At 37.8% G+C, this 5,839-nt stretch overlaps 1 long non-coding RNA gene across 1 annotated transcript; it reads left to right on the plus strand.

The window, feature by feature from the left end:
* The first annotated feature begins 826 nt into the window (after positions 1-826).
* LOC129532123 (uncharacterized) lies at positions 827-5,057 on the plus strand. The gene is made up of 2 exons (XR_008677748.2): positions 827-892; positions 4,623-5,057. It is a non-coding gene; the product is annotated as an uncharacterized lncRNA (long non-coding RNA).
* Positions 5,058-5,839: the final 782 nt, after the last annotated feature.

A 5,839-nucleotide genomic window follows, 5' to 3' on the forward strand; every position in this document is an offset into this window, starting at 1 on the left:
CATAAGTACTATATTATTCATTGATTTCAAATAATTTTATAATTTTGTCATCCCCTGAGAAACCCAAAATTTCTGTAAGTCCTGGCATTAAACCAAAAGTCTAAATCACCAACAGATTCTATTTCTCTTGGATCTTTTTTTCTATCATATGCTTCCACTAAAGATCAATTTGAGCCTGAATGTTAGTGTTCAAATATATTGCATTTCAGATGAGTTATAAGAATGAAAAGGCAGAATTCTTTATTATTACTAATAAAGATAATTCATTAGCTGCTGCAAGAAGAAAGCATGCTATTTCCAAGGGACTGGGGGAGGAGAATAGAGGCAATTATCTATTAAATGTACTCTCTATAGAGGAGCAAATTAAACTAGTAAAGATAAGGGTGGAGTGTATCCTGAAGTTTCTTTAATCCATTTACAGTGTATGCCTGGCACTGGAGTACCTAATACACTAAATCTTCACGTAATCTAATGCCCATTTTGCTTATGGCTTCTAGCTCTGAAAGAAGAGTGGCAAACTAATTGTGAAAGCAACAGAGTCTCTTATGGTCTTCACAAAGCTTGGTGTATCCAAATGCAGATTAGTCTCAGGGATGCCATGCCAGTTAAGAGTAATCTATGGTCCTTTCAAAACTCTTGGTGGGTTTTGCCTAAGATTCGAAGCCTAAAGCTCTGAATTCTGACCTCCCTGATTACTGACTGAGGAAACAATATCCCCAAAATGGAAAGCTCCAGGTCTGTGTGCTTAGATTTAGGCTCCAAGGACTGAACACCCTGCATGTAAGGTGTGTGTCTAAGCAGTATTTATGACATAACAAACCAGCCAAGAGCTGGAGGTTCTGATCCGCAAATAAGGAAGGAACAACATCTGACATCTTTACCCGCTTTAACGGTGAGTATATGAAATCTAGGCAACCAAATAAATAGAACAGAGACTGGAAGACGTGATGCTTCCTGGGAGAACATGTGCCCGTAAGGATCGATCTCATGGGATTCTTAGGCAGGTCTTGCTAACACAAAATCTGTGGGTGCAAACAATACGTATTCTATATTATATGTTCTACATTATATATAGTCAGACCTCATTTTCCCGCTGTATCTGGCATCAACACCCACCACCTATTTGAAGCACAAGTTTCTAATATTGTATTTACAGGCAAAAAGTCAGGACCATCAAATGGCCTGTGTGCGAACTGATGTACACACTAAGCAAAAACAGATTGAATTTATCAATTCGCTGTTCGTAAAATGACTTCAAGATTCAAAGGTCTAAAGTTTTCTCCGGTGACCACACCTGAGGGTATCACACATTCAAAGCTTTTCCACGTGACTTTCTAACATTCTTGTCATTGTAGGATTAAAAATTGCACCACTGACTCAGGGAAATAACCTGGTTTTTTTCTTTTGCTCAGGAAAGTTCCCACAATAATCTCATCATGAGGCTCACTCGTTCTCACCTCCAGAGTTCTGGGGGGTAAAATAATACATAAATGCAAGGATTATCTTATATATACACCAAGGGAAAGGAAATACTGCCTATTAAGAATTAGCAGCTAACAGCTGGGCGCGGTGGCTCACGCCTGTAATCCCAGCACTTTGGGAGGCCAAGGCGGGCGGATCACGAGATCAGGAGTTCGAGACCATGCTGGCTAACAAGGTGAAACCCCATCTCTACTAAAAAAAAATACAAAAAAAAAAAAAAATTAGCCGGGCGTGGTGGCGGACGCCTGTAGTCCCAGCTACTTGGGAGTCTGAGGCAGGAGAATGGGATGAATCCAGGAGGCAGAGCTTGTAGTGAGCCGAGATCGAGCCACTGCACTCCAGCCTGGGCAACAGAGAAAGACTCCGTCTCAAAAAAAAAAAAAAAAAGAGAATTAGCAGGTAACAGGCCAGGCGCAATGACTCACGTCTGTAATCCCAGCACTTTGGGAGGCCGAAGCAGGTGGATCACCTGAGGTCAGGAGTTCGAGACCAGCCATAGCGAAACCCTGTCTCTATTAAAAATACAAAAATAAGCCGGGCCTGGTGGCGGGCACCTGTAATCCCAACTACTTGGGAGGCTGAAGCACGAGAATTGCTTGAAACTGGGAGCCGGAGGTTGCAGTGAACCAAGATTGTGCCACTGTACTCCAGCCTGGGTGACAGAATGAGACTCTGTCTCAGAAAAAAAAAAAAAGAATTAGCGGCCAACAAATTAACCAGGAAAAGCTCCTATAAACTCTCTGCAATCAGGAATTTCAGAGAAATGATAGAATGTAGAAAAAGACTACAGTATCCTAGTCTAGAGTAGGGTACTGTAAGTCCAGACTCAAAGTCCAAATGGGATTTACACACTGTGGCATGTCTATAAAAGAGTTGGGTCTTCATGGCAGACTCCGAGTTGTCTGTTCTACCAATAGCTAAACTGACATGTCTGTCAAACCTAAGAAATCTTTGCCTAACCCAAGGTCACAGAATTTTTTTCTGTGTTTAGTTCTAGAAGTGTTATTGTGTTGGTTGTATATTTAGGTCTACAACTTATTTTGAGTTAATCGTTGGGTATGGATTGAAGTTCAGGTTTATAAGCTTGCAACACTCCCTTATTGGTACCAGTAGCTTTTATGTAGGTTCAGTTGGTCCAAAATGTGGATCATTGAAATTTCAGCTTCTGACAGATCTCTTTAGTCTCTCCTCATTCTCTGGGAAGAAGAGCATCAGGGTAAACAAAGACTAAAACTGTCGGCAGATATTACCTTGGCTTCAAGGCAAGGACCAGGATTCCTCTGCTTTCTGTCTACCTGTGATAAACTCCTCTGGGCAGAGCCTCTTCTCAGGGAAAAGCCCTTCCATTGTTGCAAGACTTTGGTTAATTTCCAGAGTTTTGAAAAAAAATGATTTTGATAATTTTCACAAGTGTTAGATCTTCATTATACTTTAAAAGATGAACATTATGATGTGTGAATTATAACTCAAAAAAGTTGTACTAAAATTAATTATATTTCTATATAGTAGCAATAATCAGAAACTAGAATGTTAAAATCAATGATATTTACAATGGCATAAAAAAGATGAAATAAGAATAAATTTAACAAAATATGTGAAAGATCTGTACAGTGAAAGCTTCAAATGTGACAGAGAAATTCAGGAAGATCTAATTTAATGGTGAGATATATCGTGTTCATGGTTTGGAAGCAATAGACTCACATACATTGACAACTGATTTTTAACAAAGATACCATGATAATTCAATGAAGAAAGTATAGTCTTTTCAGCAAGTGATGCTAGAACAATTTGATATTCATAAGCCAGAAGAAAAAAAAAACTGAAACTTCAATCCAAACACAAAAATTAACTCAAAAGTGTTCGTAGACCTAAATATAAAACTAACACAATAGGACATCTAGAACTAAACGAAGAAGAAAATGTTTATGACCTTGTGTTAGGCAAAGATTCCTTACATATGACGCCAAAAACATGATCCATAAATGGACAAATTAGTTAATTACATTTCATCAAAATTAAAAACTTCTGCCCTTTGAAAGACACTGTTAAAAGAATAAAAAAATAAGTCAGAGTGGGAGAAAATATTTTCTTTATTAGCTACTTGGTAAATCCAGCCTTACAGCTAGCAATTGGTAGAAGTTAGGGTTCAAATTAATGTATGGCTGACTCCAAAGCACATGTTCTTCACCTTACTCAGACAAGGCTCCTTCTATAGCACTGAACCCTGTCCCTGCCCATAGTATATGCTTAATAGATGGTTGTTGTATGAATAACTACTAAATTAAATAGAAGGGAACTCAAGTGTATGTATATGATCTAAAAGAGTTTCATTAGAGGCCTTATAAATAATTAAATAATATATATTGAGAGAAAATACAAACAGATTACAATTTTTAATTCGTACAAATTAAAAATTGAAAGAGAAACATAAAAGATACAGTAAATCAAGAGGCATTCCAAGAGTAAGATCCTAGTGAACAGATCCGGATAGGAGAATTATCACTGTTTTAATAGTGTGTGGTCTTCATGGGAGTCCCAGAATTTAAAGAACAGCTTCAAATAGGGAAGCTAGCATTATCTAGGCATTTGACTTCACAGACATTAACAGCCACTTCACATTTACAAGACTGAGTTTGGGGTGATGCCTGGGGAAGAGTTAACTTAATGAATTGGCCTCAATTTAACATTTGAAAGAAATAGTATGCTTGTTTGTTATCCAATAGATGTTTAAGATTATAGACTAGTTAATTTCCAAAGTTAAATGAAATAGATTTTTTAAGGTCTTATGTTTCACATAGGGCAGCCAGCTTCTTTAAAATACATACACATTTCCAAATGGAAATCACTCTCACCAAAGCAAAAACCTTCACTAGGCAAGTTAACATTCAACTTGGGCAACTAAAGAGTGCAGGAAAACTTACTGAAATAAAATTGCTATTTTCTGGTTAAAACAATAACTTCCCTTTGTTTCCTCATAGATCATGAGGATTTAGCTTCATATTTTTGGCCTTGGAAGTCCTTCCCAATGAGCTCTTGGCATTCCTTCATCTTAGCATCATAGATGCACTATATCACTATTATTTATTTTCAGTGCCTGTTCTCTATTTGGACTGCTATTTAATTTGTCTTTCCCTATCCAGCATCAAGCAAAGAACTTGTAATACGCTGAATGCTGCATAGAAGGTTTTGAAACTACTTACCTGCTGTGGAACACCTGTATAACTTTAAAATGCATCAATCAATCTTGAGAGTATGACCATGCTTCCTGCTTTTTAGGATCTGAAGTTAACTGCAACTCCAAGTACACAAGACTTCTTTGGGACCCATGAAAGCATCTCTACATGCTCATGTTTGCCAGATTCAGTGGCCTGCTGAAACCTGGCCCTAGCTAATAAGTTAAAAAGCTCTAAGTAATCCCGAGCTGCATTTGAATCTCCAAGATCACTTGTTCATGGGTTGGTAATACTTTAAAGAGCCATTTGTTTAACTGCTAATCTGGATCTTATATTCTGAGCCCCAGCTTTTTTCTAAAGCAAAGAAAATACAAAATAAAAGTAAGACCAAATGCCTTTGTACCATGGAGAGAGAAATGACTCATTGGAATGCTTCTGTTTTTCATCACATCAAAGATGCATCAACATAAATCAACCATTATATCATGCACCATGATAAAAAAGGGGAATAAAAGTCCACAAACCACTGCCAATTAAACCAACACAGTGCCTTTGTATTATTCAGAATTTTTATCTTAGCCTTATTGAAAGAGCTTTTTTAGAACATATTGAAACAATTCTGTCATATTTTATTCTTGCATACTCATTAAAAAGGAAAATATGAGAGATACAAATGAAAGGTTTCCAAAAGTTTCCTCTCATTCAGAATCCAATTCTTCAGAATTATTTTGCAACCCAGACTCTTTGATGTCCTCGTTTTCCCACCAAATATGTTATCAAGAGCATGGTAGGGCAGAGTTTCTTAGAAGAAGGCAATGTTATTGTCATTGAACACTGGCACTCATCCTACAAGTTTTGATTTTGGCCTCTTTTTTTCTGTGGGGTGGGGGGCAGGGTCTCACTCTGTTGCCCAGGCTGGAGTGCAGTGGCACAGTCATGGATCACTGCAGCCTTGGCCTCCTGGCCTCAAGTCATCCTCCCACCTCAGCCTCCCAAGTAGCTGAGACCGCAAGTGTGTGCTTTTTTAAATTTTTTTTACTTTTATTTTTTAAATTTTATTTATTTACTGTTTATTTATTTATTTATTTTTGAGACAGGGTCTCACTCTGCCACCCAGGCTGGAGTGCACTGGTGTGATCTTGGCTCACTGCAACCTCCACCTCCTGGGTTCAAGAATTTCTACT

Source organism: Gorilla gorilla, chromosome 1 (genome assembly GCF_029281585.2).
Source record: "Gorilla gorilla gorilla isolate KB3781 chromosome 1, NHGRI_mGorGor1-v2.1_pri, whole genome shotgun sequence".
In the NCBI taxonomy this organism is placed as follows: Eukaryota; Metazoa; Chordata; class Mammalia; order Primates; family Hominidae; genus Gorilla; species Gorilla gorilla.